At 47.6% G+C, this 19,609-nt stretch overlaps 1 protein-coding gene across 3 annotated transcripts in view; it reads right to left on the bottom strand.

Moving 5' to 3' along the window:
• SMAD3 (SMAD family member 3) overlaps positions 1–19,609 on the bottom strand; it is a 118,337-nt gene that overhangs the window by 41,783 nt on the left and 56,945 nt on the right. The window contains exon 1 of one of the 3 annotated variants that reach the window (XM_012521634.4): positions 10,954–11,230. The exons of the other annotated variants lie outside the window; for them this stretch is intronic. The gene's annotated coding sequence lies outside the window, so the exon portion shown is untranslated. Of the gene's footprint in view, positions 1–10,953; positions 11,231–19,609 lie in introns of those variants that run through there. 3 annotated transcript variants of the gene reach the window in all.

Here is a 19,609-nt window from a genome sequence, read left to right as displayed (position 1 = left end):
GGCAATGGTGACATTGGAACCGCAAGGTAATGCTTCTGCACAAGTGCTCACTCAAGCTCATATTTTACAACAAATTCTAGCAAAGTACCACAGAACATGGATGGGGACAGGAACATTCCCACATCTCACTCCCCCCACATTTACAACTCTTCGCCTGCTTTTAGAAGAGCCCTTCCAAGTCTTCAGAGTTCTCAAACCTTTCGGTTCAGCCACTGTAGGGTAAGAATTGGGTAGCTGGGAGTAAGGATGAGAAAATGACAACATTTCTAGAAAAAGTTAAGGACCATGAAGTTGAAAACTACCTTTGCACACTGAAAATGTAGCATTTTCAGGACCCCAATCACTAACATTCCACAAACTGCTTATTTCTAGACCAAAACTTTACCAGCTTATGTAAGTAATTTCCATCCAAAACGGTAACAAAGAATGGGTGTCCTGTATATTCTGGGCATTGGAATCCCGAGCACAGTTAGGCAGCCAATTAGCATTCCTTCCCTTGGAAGGGTACAGACTTCCTATTGTATCTAAACAAAAAGTTCTGGTTCACTGGGGGCAATTTTACCTAAGACAGCAAAGAACCCCTGTGGGCAGGAAGATAGGAATTCCAGAGAAATAAGAAGGGAGGACTTCAGACAAGCGAGGCAAGCACTGACAACGTTAGGGTGACAACAGCCCTCTGGTGCTTGGTGCTGAAGCTGGTTTCATCAACTAAATGGCTTCTGGCTAAAGCTACATCCCTAAAGCAACTACAATCAGGAGTGTAGAAAGGCTCCCCCCACTCACCGTAGGTTCTGGATACCTACAACTCTCCCACACCCAGTCTACCAGTCCCAGTCATGAATCTGTCCACCCACCAGTTCACTGAATCTCTGAGATGTTATGAGGCCCAATAAACAAATCCTGGAGCTCAATCTGCTTAACTCGCCCAAGTCTCAGAGATAACACATTGCAGCCATAATACCTAAACAAAGGGCTTCCAGATCCCCCAGCCAGAGATCCCCTGGCAGCAGCATGCCAAGACGATGTGTGGGTACCAAGGCTCTCTCCAGCCCTATGATGGTCTTGATTATTCCTCCAACTCAAAAAGTATCCAGTTCTGGGGCTCTTTCTGCCCGGAATGACCTCTCCTCATCCCTCCTCCCTGAGGCCTTACAGCCCCGAATGTCCTACATGCAAACTCCTCATCACTGAGCACCACAGGCTTGGAAGGGCTAAGTAACTTCCATGTGTTTCCACCTTGTCCCTTCCCAACTAGGCCAACTTGCTCCTTGAGGGAAGGAAAACCAACTTAACTTTTCCTGCAGCCCAGATGGAGCACAGGGCTTACTGTTTCATTTGTTCAGAAGGAGGTAATCATAAGGGGATTATTACTCTGTGTATCAACAACTGGCTAAACTCCACAGCATCCATCAGAAGATGTAGGAAACAAACAAAAACCTCATGCTGCACCACAGCTTCGTGAACCCATTTAAGAATTCGTGCCCTGTAGCAAAGGGCAGGGATCCACAGCCGTGTACATCTAATGCCAGAGACCCAATACCCAAAGTTTTCTTTACGCCATCAGCTGATCTTGAGAAGCACCATTCAAAACAGCAGGGGCTGCTGCTGGGTCACAGGTGCTAGTTAGCTATGCTACAGCAGCCAGCAGGGTAGTGCGTGAAGCTGAAATGCTTTTGAATGAGGAAGTTCTGCCCACTTGTCGTACTAGAGAGAAACGAAGTCCTCTGTGGCTAAAGTTGCAGGATGATATTAGATTGAGGGCTCTGCAACAAATATGCTCAATAAATATCTGTTGAATGGAGATTTTTATCAGGGTTAGTTCTACCAGTAAAGAAAGCATGCAGACATCTGGACTGACCCAGGGAGTGGACGGAAGCACTGGGCCATTCCTTAGGAGACGGAGTGCTTGTGTGTCTTCTCTCTGGCTGTGACAGCAGGGGGTCTCCAGGTGTGGGTCATCCCCTCTATAAAAGGATGGGTCAGCCAGCTCTCTAGTGTCCCCTCTCCTTCTAGCAGTGACATTCCAAATACCTGTGAAATGTATTCATTTAAGGTGGGAAGTAGCTTAAAGTTGTCTGTGTCAGACACTTTCCATTCCTTCACTGCTGTCAGGGCCTTGGAGAAAACAAACCTGAATCATTAGTAGCAGAGGCAGAGCAAATAAATGATCAAGAACGTCGGCTACCAACAAAATTTCCTTTCTTCTCTACTATAAATGAGACGACAAACAGAGAGAAAATTTCAGAACTTTACCTCCTTCTGTGGGTTAGATGCAAAAGAAAGAAAACAAAACAAAACCCCCACAAACCCAAATGCAACATCAATAAAACAGTAGCAGTCATAGCTGTCATGTGGTATAAAAGAATTAAATTGGTATCAAACGACTTCCTGAAAGAGAAAGTTGTTCCAACCCAGGAAGGTGAGGGAAGCTGCAGAATTGCTGAACTCAAACGTCAGAGGTCATGAAACGAACGAGCGGGCCACCAGGAATGACTAGAAATGACCCTCTGTGGTATAGTTGAGGCTCAGGAGCCAGGGAGGTGGGGGAGGAGGTGGAACATTTAAAGATCAGCCATTCTGTACACACCCCTTCACCACCGCCACCCCACCCCCGGTCCAGCATGAGGACACTGAGGCCCAGGAGGGGCTGGGATTTACCCAAAGGGTCCTTCTGTGTGAATTTGAGTTCTATTTTCTACGCCAGGAATCCACTGCCACAACACTGTCTGCGACCAGCACTGAAAAAGTCAGCTGTCACCATGACCGAACAAAGACGCTAACGCCACAACCACAGGCAGGGCCTCCCACCCAGTGCAGGAAGAACCGGGTGGTTTCTGTGCAGGAGCCACCGCCTTCGCGGCTTTCCCGACCTCAGCACCCCCCGCTGGTGGGGCCCCGCGCGCCGTTTCGGCCTCTCTTTCAAGCCAGGACCCATACCCAGTGCTCTGCCGACAGCTGTCTCTCCCCTCCCTCCTGGGCCCGGGCAGCAGCCACCACACGGCACTGGGCTGGACTGTTTGGGAACAATGAAGGGGAGCATTCGACAAGGGCTGGAGACGGGAAGTGAATCGGGGACTTTCTCAAACGCGCTCTCTGGAAGTTGCAGGGAGAAGCAGGAGGGACTGCAGAGAGACCGGGCAGCGCAGGGGAGGCTCGGCGCCACCGCCACCGCGGAGGAAGCCTCGCAGGGGTGCTTGCTTCGCATCCCCGAAGAGGGTGCCGTTCAACTCTGGGACCAGGTAGCACCCCCATGAGTCAGGCTATCTAGCTCCTGAGTCACCACAGCCACTTCCTGAGTTATCCGGGTACTCCCTGTTCCCGATATGAGGCACAAGGAGGGAGAGACGGAGAAGGGGCACCTCTCCTCCAGGCGCCGACTCAACTCTGTGCCAACTCCTTACAAGATCTGAGCCTGAGACACGGCGTGCCAGCTCCCCGGCACGGGCACCGGCTCATTCTCCTCTCCCCCTCAGGGCGGCAACTACTTCTGCAGAGACATCCTCCAGGAAAGACACAAAACACAGGGAGCGGGCTAGGTGTGAGTGACGGGATTCAACCTTCACACCTGAGAGAAGGGTCCTCCTCTCCTGCCCACGCCCCCTCCATCTGCTCTGACCCCCACTCAGCCCTGCGAAGGACCATGCCCTGGGACAGCCACCTCCAGCCGGGAGAGCCTCACCCTCCCTTCCGGACCTCACCTCCACGGACCAGGGGCTGCCCTGGCCACCTGTCTTGTGCCTGAATATCTAACGCCTCAGAAGCCTGGTCTCTGCCAGGATTTTGTCCTATTTAAATAGTGTGTGTGTGTATATAGGTACACACACTCTGCCGCTCCAAGCAACCACGGGCAGGGTGCACACCTGCTCAGCCAGCCTGCCTTTATTAAGGACCTACTATGTGCAAGGACCTCAGTCTTCTTGAATTCCTTTGCAAGGCACCAAAGGCAATGGACCAAAGCATGAAACATTTAAGACTATCTTGTGAGAAGCGCAGAGCCAAGGGCACCCTATGGGATGTTCACATCCATCCTTACTTCTGCTTTAGAGACTCCCTTTTCAAGATGAGTTTCCCCACACTTGCCCTGCCTTCATAAGGCAGTAACAATTACCAGCTGCTTCCTATGAGCAAGTTCTAAGTTTCTATGAGCAAGTGCTAAGTACTTCACATGCATAGACTTTAATCCTGTAGGACAGACAGGTCTCCATTTTCCAAAAGGGCAACAATGAAGCTCAGAGAGGTTAAGAGTCTTCCAAAAGGTCACACAGCAGGCAAAAGAGAAGAGATCAGCTCTGAACTCCAAACATGAAAACTCAGCCTCTTCCCACTCTTGTCCTGCACACCCCACCCATCCTGTGAGGGAATAAGGTGGGAACATGGTACTTGGAATTGCAACCTGGGTTCCAAATCTGACTCCTTGCTCCTGGGAGGCCTTAGGCAAGGTCTCAGGGGCCAGTTTCCTCACCCACAGTAAGGGGCCATCTGGGAAGATTGTTGAGCAGTTCACGTGAGAGACTGCGTTTGAAGGCCCTTCATAAATTGAGAACTTTTACACAAACACAAGGTGCTGCCTATTGCCTTTCATTCACGTGCCAGAAAATTCTGCCCAACAGGTACACGACCATCTACCCCTGAATTTTGAAGTTATTCCTACGACAAGTTATTGGCAAGATCAGGAAACGATGACATATGAGAACATTCTAGAAACATCAACTGGGGACAATTTATTTTATGTCTTTTTTTATTTTTAAGGGTACAAGCAGCTTTAAGCAGAGGCTGAGAGAGTAACAACTCCTTTCCAGGCCCATCAAATTTTGCCAAGCCTTCTTGACACTTCCACCTCACAGGCGGCGAGCAGTCTGGGTTTCCCGAGTCCAAGCTCTGCTGTTAGTGACGATGTGCAGGTCACTCCTGCTCTCTCAGCCTCAGCGGCCCCATCTCTAGAGTGTGCAGGCTGGACCAGATTTGTCCGAGGTGCCTTCTCTGACAATCTGTGACTATTAATCAGAGGCTCACTGGTTGACTTTCTCACACAGAGAAGACTCTCCTCAGGAGAACTTCACTGAACAAAGGAAAAGGAAGCACATCTCGCCTGCCTCCCCAGGCCGGCTCCTGCTGGCAGCCTTTCCAAGGCTGGAAACAACTCCCATGGTTACCCACCCCCACACCCCTTTTGCGGTGCGGCTCTGTGAGGCTGAGGGAATCCACAAGGCTAACTTCCTGCCTACACGCCCCCTCCCTTCGCCCAATGCTCTGCTCCTCCCTCGCCCAGAGAGCAGGAATCCGAGAAGCGCAGCAACGGCAGCTCTGAGATTTCATCCCTATTCCGGGACAGGGAAGGGATAAAGGCTGCAACATTCTGCACAATCAGAGAATAGTGTCTTTCCATGAGACTGTGTTGTGGAGGGCAGGACCTCAACATTTTTGCAAATATGGCACAGTTAGGAGTCTAAAAACGCTGCAGCTAGAGCCCATGTAGGACGTAGGTGCCACTATTTAACTGCTGGTAAAACCTCATAAGAAAACCCACTGCTGGCTGGGAGGCGAAATCTTCTATTCCTTCTGCATCCTGCCAGATCACCAGTCTGGCACACAGTAGACATTCACTAAATATTGATTCAATTGTGAAAAGTTAGAGCTAAATATGTTTTAAACAAATATTTCCTCTTTTACAGCACATTTTCAAAAAATACCCCTCCGTAAGAAAATGTAAAAATGAAAATAAAAAAACCCCCACAAGTGTACAAGTACACTCTTGACATACTATTTTAAATGGTTCACCTATTTCTAACATTCTTACCTAAAACTCTGTGCTTGAAACGTTAAGTTCGAAACTCCTTCCTTTCATATCCATACAATGAAACATAACCCAGCAATAAAAAGGAATTATTGAAACACGCTGTATGAAATTATGCTGTGTCAAAGAAACCAGACCGAAAAAAAAAAAAAAACAGTACCTTTTGAATGACTCAATTTATATAAAATGCTAGGAAATGCAAACTAATGAACAGTGACAGAAAGCAGGGAGGGGAGCAGCAGAGTCAGCAACATGGGTGGGGGGCAGATTGCCTAGGGTCACGAGGTACTCTTTTTGGGGTGAGAGACATGTTCATTCATTATTTTGATAGTGGTGATGGTGTATGCATATGGATGTACACATGTCAAAAAACTTATACCTTAAATATGTGCAGTTTATTGTATTTCAATTATACCTTAATAAAAATGATTTTTAACTTCTTAAAAATCTGAGGGAAGGTTATGAGAAGCCTGAGTTTAAAGCACAACAAAGCAAACAAAGGGCCCTGATACCCCAATAGATTGTCCAAGGTGTTCTTTGCTCGTTGCACAGCAAATTCTGGAAAAAGCCAAAATTTAAACATTAATGTGCTATCTTGATATATTAAAAACTGTAACAAATAGACACACTAAAGATTTCACCGAAAAGGTAGGTATGGAATATCTGCTACATTCAGGTATGCTAGTTAATTATTTATGCAAAAACATATACAGATTCATTATCTGAAGACTTGAAAAGTGCCACTCTGGGCTGACACTGCTTGAAAACAACTGTTCATCAATAAGAAGTCCCAAAGGACAAATTATTCCAAAGTGGGTCACCAAATTTCAAATGAGCATTGGAGAAAGACTGACACTCAGGGACCCCATCCCTTCCTCGGTGGTCTTACGACTGGTGCCCTGGAACCTGGCTTCTCCCACCCAGGTGTCTGGCCCAACCCAGAAAGATCCACTAAGCAGAAAGACATGCCAGAGAAAACGAGGAGGGTGTTCCTACCCAGCCATGACTAGCAAGGTCCTGATCTTGAACCTACAGATGTGCCGGATGCTGAGCCGTCTCCCACACAAGGGCTCCTGCACCTGGGTTCCAGATTGACGTGGTACATTGACATGGCAGCTACCTGGCCGCTTTGAACATGGCAAACCTACTTTGTAAGCTCCACTCCTATAAATTTTGAGGTCGCTACAGCTTCACAGTTACTTAGCACAGTGGTTTTCGAATGCCTTAGATGCTGGCAGCCTCTGCAGTGACTCACGTCTCCAGACTCCCCTATTCTAGCCCCTACTTCCAGAACAAAGAAGTTGAGCCCCTGTCCATCAAGAAGCTAGAGATTGGAGAGGGTGCAGATTAGGGGCCATCATTTGGAAACCTCCTATCTGGGACACTAAGCAGAAAAAGCACTTAACATACTTAAGACTGACACTATGGGGTAAAGAAAGGTGGGAGGCAGCATTAACAAGGTAAGAAAGCAAGTGTCACCATTCCTGCAGGAAATTCTTTCCAACCCGTTGGTGATTTGTCCTCAAAAGTTCTGCAGAAAGACCTAGTTTATTGCCAATCCAGCCTCGGGGTCGACTGTTTCTAGTACAATTCCACACAAACCATGGAGGCTCAGTAAATGTTCACAGATGGTGATGAATTCCTACTTCTGGCCAATTGTACAGGAGGAAAAACCTAGCTATTAAAAATGTGAACACTGAAAGTCCTAGAAACAATAGAGGGGGAAAAAAAGACATTGGGAAGAAAAAAAAATCCAACCGTTTAAAACAGTGGGTAGAAGAGCAGCGGAAGCCAGACGACCTGGCCCAAGACCAGGTCCTCACTGCTCAGCTGTGTGCCCTTGAGCAAGTACCTAAGCTCTCTCTACCTTAGCTGCCTCCAACAATCCTACAAGGTAAGGACTATTATTTCCAATTTAAAATGCATGACACAACAAATCAGAGGTGGTAAATGACATTCTGTAACATCAAGAGCAGCCTCTTCAAGCGTGGCTCTCTATCCCCATCCCACTCTGTCCCACCCATCCCCAGGCACCTGGATATCCTGGCTTTTCTGGGGTACTTTACCCTAAATCCAGCTGCCAGAGGACACAAATAAACCAGCATCTTGTGGGGAGGCCTTCAGAAATCAGATCCACTAACCAGAGAGGGTTTATGGCCCAAGAGTAGATACTGGATGGGCAGGTGGCAGCCTCAAGGTATCAAACTTTCCAGGTAATGAAAGACCAGCTTACAGGCCATCTAATCCAACTACCCCAGGATGCAGAACTCTATTAAAAAGTTCCACCATGCCTGGAGCTGAATGCAGTCTGTTCCTTAGTGACTTCTGCCTACTGGTCCTAGGCGCTCCATCAGGGACCACATAGGACAAGTGTCCCTGATCAGGATCCCTCTGCTCCAAGCTCCAAACCCTTAGGAACTTCTGCTGTGTCAAGCTGCCATCCAATGAACATTTGGGGGCCTGAGAACTGGACCCCAGGTCCTCCCTCCTGTTGTTTGCTCTTGAGATTCCTCCCATTCACCCATTCTGGTTCTAAGCCCCTGAGAGGCATGAGACCACAACAGTGCATGATATAGAGTCCACGGGCATGAGGAAGCCAAAGCTTATTCCAATATGTTAAACAGAAAACAAAGCACACAAAGAAAGTGCTCTGAACATAATCCGCACTCAGTAAATATTCATCGTGCAAATGAGTGATCAAGTGAAGCCAAGTCAAGCTCCTCTCTCCTCTTCCCCACCTCTCCAGTGGTCAATCAGGGCAACTTCCTTAAGAAACTTCCTGCTGCCGGAATTTGGAGACACAGTAGATGGCCATCGATGAAGGGGTCTGGGCCTGAGGTTGAAAACAGGCAGTGGCCCAGAGATGTTGTGCTTGGCCTGCATAGTATTTTTTAAATTTTCAAATTAGTTACTAACTTTTAAAAGCTGGGTGATTTCATAGGTAAAAATCTAGATTTTTGGTTTCTCTTAAAAAAAAAAAGTGACAATTCTCAGCCACTGGCTGGTACTGAGTCACCAATGCCCCTCAGGGAATGAACTATCAGTTCTGTTCTGTCTCACCTTCCCACCTCTGCCTGGCCCGGTGAACATCTGAACTTGTAACCTTAGCCTAGCCTTTCAATGGGGAAGCTGCAGTTCTTACAAATGCAAAATGGAATGGACAGAACCAGGGACTCGCCTTTGTAGGGCCATGGTTTGTTGGGGACAGCCTGATTCACGCCTACTGTCCTGGTGTAATTATGAATGGCATCCCTTTTACTCTCAGAGTGCCGGTTTGGGTAATAAATTGTATAGCCACCTTGAACCTCTGCCAACCGTAGACCCGGCAAGCCTGGCTCACACTAAGGCTTCTGCACCCAAGATCCTCAGAAGACCATTTGCTCTCTGCCTAATTTCTCAGCCTGAAGACTCGAGACTTCCTGCGTCTTCACTGCGCAAAGAGCACCTTCACACAGTGGGGCTCAAACGGAGCTTGGAACTCGATGGTGACTCCTTCCAGCGTGGCAGTGGCCAGCCCCAGAGGCCGGCAGGCTTGAGTGCTGGGGGAAGAGGGGGAGGGAGGGGCAGGACTGCACCACGTACTTGGGGGTAGGCAGAGATAGAGAGAAAATAAAAGGGAAGGGAGAAGAAAGGAGAGAGAAAGAGAAGGGTCTCTTTAATTATCAACCCTAACTCTCCAGCACCATTTCTCTTGTCTGAAGTCCAAGGAGAGAACACAGGCCTTTCTCAATTTCACAGGGAACTAGGGAAACACACAGAATATGACAGGGTGGTGGCTTTTATGGTCAGGCAAGTTATAAAACAACACTTACTGAGGAAGGATAATGGGGTCTCCTCCAAAACGCCCCAGCTCCTTGGGCCAAACGCATTCAACTTGTCATAGTGAGGGGCACGGTTTCCACCCAGCCCTGCCCCTTGCCTGGTGACTTGCCAAAATTTTGCTGAAAGAGCAAAATCTCATTACCCAACATTTTTTATCAGTTTACATTTTCGCTGGCATTTTAACATAGCCGGGTACCACCCAGCTTTGGAGGGATGCTTTGTGAATATAGAGCCACGGAAGGGATGCAGATGACTGTGAGCTGCTTTTCATACCCAACGGGCAACATCCAGCTGGCTCCAGGGCACACCTGAGCTGCTGCATTCTTTAGTGTTTCCTAACACACCTTAATTCCAGCTAAACTAATACAGAAGTTTTATATTTAACTCTAAAATAGAATTATTGCCTTCTCAGTCTCTAAAGGGTTAAAGACTGGGGAGGGAATGGTTTTTATTGAGGGAAGAGGGCAGGAGAACGGCCCCCTCCCCCTAATAAAAACTCTGGCAAGAGCAGACAGCGTGCTAGTGGAGAAAGGCAAGGCAGGAAATCAAGTATTGCTGTCTTGACATTTTATAAGAGAACCTGACGTAACTGGATATCACAGGGCATCTGAGGTTTATTTTTTTTCCCCTAATGTGAGCAAAAAGAAGAAAATGTGATTCTTAAAATCGTTCAGGTCCATGCAAACTTAAATCCCTCGCCCTCTTCTTTACCAAAGCGAAAATATCACACGAGAATTGCCTCAGCCGGAATTTGTTTTTAAGTTTCCTTTGGTAGTTGCCTCAGATACGCCCAATCCCGTTTTATTGGGCAACAGAGAGCTAATATAAGGCACAATCTGTGTCTAAATGTGTTTCCAACGCTTCAGTCTCTCAAAGGTAATTTTGTAAATAGGAGCAGAGAAGTGCTCTTTGCTTTGAAGTGGGCTGGGAATCAGCTACAGTTGCTTAAACACTGATCAAATTCCACAAAAAGGAGAGAGAAAACACATTAAAAGAAATTCTATTTTTCCATCTTCTCTTATCAAGTCCACAGCTTCAGGTTTGGAGGGTTAATGGGAGAAGCGCAGCTGAAGGGTATTTATAAATTCTCAGCTGGACTCTGGCCAGGGCTGCTTTCATTGATCCAGACAAACACAAACTTTGATGCCTGGCATGACTTGTATATACAAATAGCTATCTGGAAAGAGTCGTGAGCCTAATTGAAGGAGACTGGAAGAAATCAAAGGAAGAAAGAAAAAAGGGGCCAAAAAAATACCCAGACCCACAGGGCAGCATTCCAGCTGCCCAAGCGCCTGAGCAGGGGCTTTTCCTTTAAGGGGAGATGGATGTTTACTTACACAGATGAGTTCAGTTCCCTGGGGTTCAATTGTCCCAGCGCAGTGATGATTGGAAAGGAGCAAATGGCTCCCCACGCCAGCCGGCTCCGGCTGCGCGTCCCAGGCCCTCTCACGCTGATCTGCTGCAACGGCAGCCTCAGCCCTGATGCCCCCCTAGGGGCAGGGGCCAAGGGGCCAGAACCAGAGCAGAAGGCCACGAGTAACTCCTGTGCTTCACCCACGGAGGGCGCTTCTCCAGGAACAGTGGCTTCCCCACCCTCCGAGCATCCCCACACACCCTGCAGAATGCTGAAGCCAGATATTAATGGCCCTCTGGCCAGCAACGCCCTGGACCGATGGGGAACCAGGCCCAAAAGGAGAGGGGTGGGGCTTCTAACTCCCATGCACTGGCCTTCCTAGGATACCCGCTGGAGCTGCCCCTCCTAACGTTTGCCCGGGCTGTGGGCAATAAGTTGAATTTAGGAGGTCACGGGGCAGAAGGGAGGCACTCTGATAAAAACAACAAAGCCCTTCCTAGGAGAGAGCTGACCCCTATGACCTCCCATTTTTTCTGTTGCTAGGAGGAAAGCCCTGAAAATTAACCCCAAACAAAACTTTTAATAGTTGAAATTACGCACTTTAAACATTCTCTGTTGAAGACTAAAAGTGGATGGAAGAATCACACCTTTTAACAACACTAAAAACTGCAAAAGCATTCCAGGAAAAGAACTAACTTCATAGAAAACACCAACACAAAATAAAACTGAAAACAGCTAAAACTGCAGACAGTAAAAGTCTTCATCTAAAAAGCTCAGAGAGGCAAATTTTTACCCAGGAAAACTGGACTTGGTAGAAATAATGGCACAAGATCCCGAAATAGCAGAAGTGAGAATGAATACAAAAAGCCCAGCAGCAAACCAATTAAAAACCAAAGTTTTGTTATACCAGGCACATGGAAAGGAACTGATCCTATGAAAACAATTTTAATTTAAAAAAAAAGAACTCAGGAACCGTTTAACTGTGGTATGTAAAAAATGAACCAAGGTATTAAACTGACTTGCAGTGTTGATATAATTTGGTGAAAGTATTTATATTTATGAACCAAATAAGAACATCTGTGCCAAAATAGCAGAGTGAAAAATGTCCCAGAATCTATCAGAGGAGGTGGTCAAAGGTCAGTCCCAAGCAAAAACCAGAACGCAGCCTGGTCCCTGCTACACTTTCCAGCTCCCCTCAGTTGGGCACTTGTCACCAAGCCTAGATCAGGAGCAGGCACTGGAGGGCGTGGCCCCAGCTTGCTGGATGGTCAGTGGTCAGGAGCCCTGCCTTCTGGAACCAGCCCCAACCGCTGACCTGGCCTTGGACATGTGACTACTTCCCCCACCATGGGGACACACATCCTATTGTAAAATGGGGGTCCGGCCAGACAGGCTCAGGGGCTGCCTCCTAGGAATATGTGTCCATGGTGCTGGTTCCCTGAGGAACCCAGGGACTTCCAGTTCTCTCCCTGTGGTGGAGGTGGGAGGGGATTTTAACCTTTACTTCTCTGAATGTTCCAAATGGTCTACAGTAAGCAGATATTACAATTATGATCAATGAGAAAACAGAATGAAAGAAAAAGCCAAAACACCTGCTCTAAGATTGACTCTGACGTATTTACTCACGAAAGGGCCGGATGACCCTGGAAGCTCAAGAGGGCACAATCTCTCATTTATTTGCCATGAAGTGCATGGGAAGCGTGTCAAGTTTTAAGTTAGAGACAGTGAATTTTTATTATAACTTTAGAATTTCTCCTTGGGGGTAGGTGGATCATTCTGGTATCTGGAGTGACTCTCCCTGGCCTTGGATATGCAGGCTGTTTCTCTGAAATGCTGATGATTTGCTTTGGTGGTTTAAACACATTCCAATGGGGTTATCTGGCTTTACAAACAATATGCTACAAAAACCTGGCAGGGAAGGATACAAACCAATTTCAAGAGAGTAAATACTTGGGGGGAGGGAGAAGAACGGGGAGGGGGAGGGCAACAAAGAAGTCTATGGCAGAAGCTTTTCTTTAAGTAAGGACAGGATTATAAACATCTGAAGCAAATATGGAAAAATATTTACACTTGTAAAATCTGGGTGGAAGGTACAGGGGTAAGTTATAATTTACCTGTAACTTGCATGTTTTAAATTTTTTATAATACTTTGAAAACACACACACACACAACCCCAACAACAATGGGCCAAGGCAGGGAAGCACTTCTGGTGTTTTGGAGAAGGTATTTGAACCAGCCCCGGCCCAGCTGAGAAAATAAAAGTTCAAAGTACTTCGGTATGTAAAGACTTGGGAAATTCTTGGCCTAAGAATATATACACCAACACCATTAACTTGTCTCTGTCTTCTAAAATTGTTATATCAGGAAAAAAGGAGTTATTTCTAAAAACAAGTAAAGAGAAGGGAAAACAAAAATCATCATTTAGAGAAGGCCTACTTGGTCCCAGGCACTTTGCAAGAAGTTCCAGGTATCAGCTCATCCCATGCTAACGAGGTGGGATGTTATTGGTGTAAGGATATTAGGACCCCTTCTACCAGATAAGGAAACTGAGCCTCCAAACAGCAAAGTCATGGGCCCGAGGTCATACAACCAGCAAGGGATCAGACTGGGGCTGGGGGCTGTCCCCTGAACAGCAGTGTTCTGGCTTAAAGAGGGATCCAGAGAGCAGATGTGGCTCAAGCAGCTGAGCACCTGCCTCCCTGGAACTGAACTAAACGGGTTCGGTTCCAGGTGCCTCCCTAAAAACACAAAAACAATAACAAAAAAAAAGCAAGCGATAAAACCAATGCCCGGAACCCGATGTAGCTCAGTGGTTGAGTGCCGGCTTCCCACATGAGGTCCCAGGTTCATTCTCCAGCCCCCAGTACCTAAAAATGAAAAAGAGGGGGAGCAGATGTAGCTCGGAAGTTGAGTGCCTGACTTCCACATACAAGGTCCTGGGTTCCATCCCCAGCACCTTCTAAAGAAAGGGGGGGGGGGTTGTCCAGGGGAGAGCGTGACTCATGGGAGCCATCTTTCTTATCCTTGGCAGGGGTCACTGCCACGCCCTACAAACCCACCCTTCTCACCCCTTACAGTGCCAGAGCCCCAGAATGCCATCCCCAGGACGGAGAAGAAACCTTCCTAAAACGCAGCCCTTCCTTGCCATCTCCTCTCCTGCCACTCCACAACCAGCCAGCTCTGTCCACAGCACCTCCCCAGGCGCTAACTCATCCTGGCCTGGAACAACAGGCAGCCCGTGACACACATCTGCCCCTGGCAGGACTCAGGGAGGCCCTGAAGGGCAGACTACTTCTGTCTAATCCCACCTCCACCCCTCACCGGCTCTTTAAATTTCACTTCTCCAAACCTCAGTTTCCTTGTCTATACAATAAAGATTACCAGTCGGTCTTGCATGGTCACACTGAGTGTTCACGAGATAAAACACACAAAGCTCTTAGAACAGGGCCTGGCACAATGTTCTCTGCAAATATTTATCACCAGTATAATGGCCCTTAACAGCTCCATGTAATCCAGCTTTTTCTCAATACCTAGAGCAGGAATTGTGCCTTTACTAATTGCTCATCCCTCAGTGTCGTGTTAGAGGCAGAGGAAAGCAAGCCCACGGGGCCAGGGTGGGGTCATTCTGGTGCAGAATTTGAAGCCAGGGCCTCTCAGAGTCCTTTAAATGCTCGGTTGTTAAAGGAAACATTTGAAGCAAGGACTGTCAACTCTTGGCAGTGGCTTTGCTTAGCGAGGTTCTGTCAACGTGGGGTCTGAGCCTGTCACACACGCACACAGACACACCCGGGAGAAATGAATGGGCCAGGGAAACTATTTCAAAAAGGCCCAGTGACATCTTACAGCCCCAGCTCCTCTGGACTTGGGGAATCGCAGAGCAAGACGGCGGAACACTGACGCATGTGTGTTGCTAATTAACCACAGGCCCGTTTGACTTCGGTCACAGACCAGCAGCCTCAGTGTACAGTGGTGGGCCTGGCCTGGGGGCTGAGCTTGGGAAATAACCAGGACACTCCAAGAAGGGGAGAAACCGCCACTTTTTGCCTTCAACCACGCATCTGAGCACATCTGAACCCAGAGCGTGCAGAAGACAACGACCGAGCAAAGCATCCCATTTCCCCTGTTCGAACGAGGTGTAGTACCTTAGGCACGGGCTTCTGAAATCTCCTGGGCATACCTGAGAGGCAGAAGCAGATGACTACCAGAACACCAGCCGTGGAGTGCGCAGCCTGGTGTCACGTCCAGTTCGGACCTTGCCAGCTGTGTGACTTTGGGCAAGTCGCTTACCCTCCCTCACTCTTTTGGTTGCCTCATTCATAAAACAAGAAGGCTGGAACAGATCATTCCCGAGGTCCTTGCCAGTTTTTAAATTGCTGGAAAAGTGCTCTCTTCTGGGGAATATCTGAGTCGATCGGACTCTCTCTCCAAGTCACAGACTGGAATGAAAACTCTTATCTGCTACTGCTGGAGCTTTGTGTGACGGCCCCTAAAATATTCTCCCAATTCTTTTCTAATTTGTAGTTAATTACAAGGAACTGCACTTACATTCATTTTTGGGTTCACAAATGGAAAATACTAATGACTTTGTAAATTAATTTCAGATTTGGCTCCATAATTTCTGGCAATAAGATCATACTTTGTTTTCCTTCTCATTGTTTTTAGAGACAAATGGAAACACTGCCCATCCCCCCAAAATGCATTAAAAATTCCAATTAGGTTTTTCAGGGAAAAAATGGCAATATAATATTGGCATCTGGGGCAAACTAACGTTACCACATGAAAGATTATGGCTATAAGCACGAAAGTGTGCAAAAGGGCAGAATGGGACAGGGTTTTCCTCTGGCAAGAGAAGAGATGAGAGATCCAAGAGGGCTTTTTCCATCTCCCCCAGCAGCTCAAAAATATCCTCAAATTTACCCTTCCAGAGAATCAGATTCTCATAGTGACTGTCCGGCAAAGAGGCACAGACCCTGTGCCAGGGAGGTTGTGGTCTCTGCTCATCTGGCTGGGATGCGGCGTCCCGTCCTGGGAGTAACACTGGATGGGCCATAAACAAGCTGGACAAGCATTTACAGGCAAGTGACCAGGAGGTGAGGAGGTGCAAAGCACGGGTCAAAGAAGGAACAGCTGGGAAAACTGTTGATGCTTTGCAAGGAGGAGTGCACAGGGCAGAACGTCCCACAGGACGTGAAACTTAATGGTGAACCCCGACCTCTGCCCGGTGCTCTCTGACCCATTATTCCAGAGCCTTGGAATTACCGCCCCTCCTCGGCAACAAGCACAAGCTATCCAACCTGGTCTACTTTCTACCTTGCCTATGGGAAGGGCGTGCAGATTCCCACTGGGGCCAAACACTGTGCAGCGTGAATGTTCCTTGATGTTCCATCTCAGAAAATGGCTAGTGAGTTTATTCCTTTCAAAACCGGGGCAGTGGTGGAGCAGGGTCATTCATCCAGCAGGCATTTAGTCCTCAGCATCTACTTCCCGTCAAGTGCGTGAGGCTCAGGACGAGGTTCACAGCATCGGGGCTTGCTCATCAGACAGGGGCATGAGACACTCTCAAGCACTTAAAACATGAAGTCTACAGGGTCAGTCTCTCTAGGGCTCAGCTTCCCCTCTCTGAAGGGAAGGATTTGGCCAGTATTCTCCAGGGTCCCTTCCTAACATGAAATCCCATATCTCTGCAGGGCCAGGCATCTCAGAGGGCCGTCAGTGTGGCTGGTTCTCCAAGTCTGGGACAGCTTAGGCTGCCAGTTCAAGGCAGATGACCACTTGAGAGTCCTCCCACCCTAGGAGGGCAAGCTTGTCCTGCACTGACAGGGCAAGAGAGATAGATGGGAGCAACAAAGAGGTGCCCTAATGGGGGGGTCTCTCTCACCAATGCCGTGCTCTTACTCAACCAGTGCCCTAAAGAAGTATCATCTCTTAGGCAGCCTGATTTCTACAGAAGAGGGTGAAACAACTACTCCTGTCACCATTTTTACAGCTGGAAAAAACAACAACAACTGAAGAGCAGACAAGAGACTAGATGTGCCCAAAGCCTCATAAGAAGGTACTGGCAAGGCTGGGCCTCATTTCAGGATCAGTGCTCTACCCAGGTAAGAGGCAACCAGTGCAGAGGTTAAGGTGAGGCTCTGGAAGATACAGGGATTCAACTCTTTGCTCCACCCAAATTGTGTGCAATATTCAAAAACCCATGTGCCTCTGAACTTCAGTTTCCTCCTCTTTAAAAGAGGACTGAGGGGAATGGGTATAGCTCAGTGGTTGAGTGACTGCCTCCCATATACAAGGGCCTTCAGTTTAATGCTTGGTACCTCAAAAAAAAAAAAAAAAAAAAGAGGAATGGGAGGAATCCCTGAAGGAGACCATGACAAACACCCCACACAGCACCTGGCATGCAATAAACCTCAGCCACTATCCAACATCCAGCAGCACTGCAATTGCTCTTTAAAATAAAATTAAACAAATGCAAAGCCTGGCAAATAGAAGGCAAGGACTGTCTGCTGGTTGGATGGCTAGACAAATAGATAGACAATGGACAACGAGTCAAACCCCTTAGTTCTGAGGTTCTACACCCTTCTGTTAAGAAGGCATTTGACCATCTGCAAGGGATCCCAAGTTTGAGTCTCAGCTTCCTGTGCTGTAAAAAGGGGAGAATGCTGAATGCTTCAGAGAGTGGCTGAGGGTCTAAATATACTAGTGGGTAGGAAACTGCAAGCATCATCTGAAGTAAAGGCAATATCACGCAGGTCAAGATAAAAACCCAGTAATTCTTGCCTGAAGGACGTATTCAATAAATATTTGTTGAGTGAGTGGCTGCACAAATGTACTCATACATTCAAAAGCTTGCTCAATCCAGCCTCCCTGAATTCCTGGGAGTTCATCAAGCAGAAAGTCTCAGCTGTGTGTGTGGAGCCTCAGGAGGTACCCCCAGTTCCCAGGCAGCGGGGGGAGCAGAGCCCAGCTCTGGCCTTTAAAATTGCTGCCAACAACCCTCTCCCCATCCCCACCACATACCCCTACTCGCTACTGCCAACTTCCCCGCCCCAATGGCTTAACTTGTCTGACTTTCTGACAGAACCTGCAATTAGATGGAATGCTGTTTTTTCTCTCTCTCTCTCTCTCTCTCTCTCACACACACACACACACACACACACATACACACCCCTCCCCAACCAAAGCAAGTTCCAGGCCCCTGCTGAACAGGCTGTGCAGCTCATAGCTCCCCTACAGTCCCCTAGAAGTTTCCTTGAGCACTAGGTCTGCGTTGCTGTGTGTGAATTCTCTCTCTCTGGGTAGGAAAAAAGAGGGCAGGTGTAATGGAAGCACCTGGCTCTGCAGTTAGCAAGTCCTGGTCCAAATTCCAACCTCATCTTGCCTGTGGGGCCTTGTGTAAGTTACTTGGCCTCTGAGTCTCAAGTTCCTCATTGGTAAAATGCCCATGACCTCCATCAACTACATAAAGCCGCTGTGAGAATTAAATGGAATAACAAAGGTCACATGTCTAGCACAGCCCCTGGGACATGGTAGACACAGAAAATGCAAATTTCCCTTACTCTTCAGTGAAGAGAAGACTCAAGCTCTAGCCCCACACTGCTCTTTACCGGCCGTGTAACCCAAGCAATTCACAGCCTCTGTGAGCACAATTGTTCTGTTCCCCCTCTCCCCCCAGAATGTAGATGATATCAACTGATCTAACAAGGAAATCCTATAGCCTAACTCTTCAATTTATAGCCACCAGCCATATGTGGCTATTGAGCCTTGAAATGTGGCCAGTCCAACTTGAGATGTGCTGGAAATATAAAGTACACCCTGATTTCAACACTATGAAAAGAGGAATGTAAAATATCTCAATAATTTTTTTATATTGATGCTGGAATGATAATATTTTTGGGTATATTAAATTAAATTACGTTTAAATTATACATTTTGTCTTTCTTTTTTAATGTGGTTAGAATTAAAAATTATATACATAGTTCACAATATATTTCTATCAGACAGCACTGTTCTAGAACACTAAACAAATGCCAGTTATTCCATGGGCATTATTCCCATCCCTGGCAGACAACAATTCCCTTCCTGACCCCTGTTAGCTCCTAGTTTATTTTTTCATAGTACATAACACAGTGCTGAAAGTACACAGCCAACTACTCTAAGGAATCTCATGAATAAAACCTTTAAGATTTTAGAGTTTATCCAGTTGTCACTATGTGTCAGGTTCTGTGCCCATGGACTTTATGTATGTCATCATTAAATCCTTATAAGGGGAAGCTGACTTGGCCCAATGGATAGGGCGTCCGCCTACCACGTGCGGTTCAAACCCCGGGCCTCCTTGACCCGTGTGGAGCTGGCCCATGCGCAGTGCTGATGCGCGCAAGGAGTGCCGTGCCACGCAGGGGTGTCCCCGCATACGGGAGCCCCACATGCAAGGAGTATGCCCCGTAAGGAGAGCCGCCCAGCACAAAAGAAAGTGCAGCTTGCCCAAGAATGGCGCCGTGCACATGGAGAGCTGGCACAGCAAGATGACGCAATGAAAAGAGACACAGATTCCCGGTGCTGCTGCTAAGGATAGAAGTGGTCACAGAAGAACACACAGCGAATGGACACAGAGAGCAGACAACTGGGGGCGGGGGGAGAGG

This window comes from Dasypus novemcinctus, chromosome 3 (genome assembly GCF_030445035.2).
Source record: "Dasypus novemcinctus isolate mDasNov1 chromosome 3, mDasNov1.1.hap2, whole genome shotgun sequence".
Taxonomy (NCBI): domain Eukaryota; kingdom Metazoa; phylum Chordata; class Mammalia; order Cingulata; family Dasypodidae; genus Dasypus; species Dasypus novemcinctus.
The sequence above is the reverse complement of the archived record's forward strand: the minus strand, read 5'-3'. Positions and strand labels throughout refer to the sequence as shown.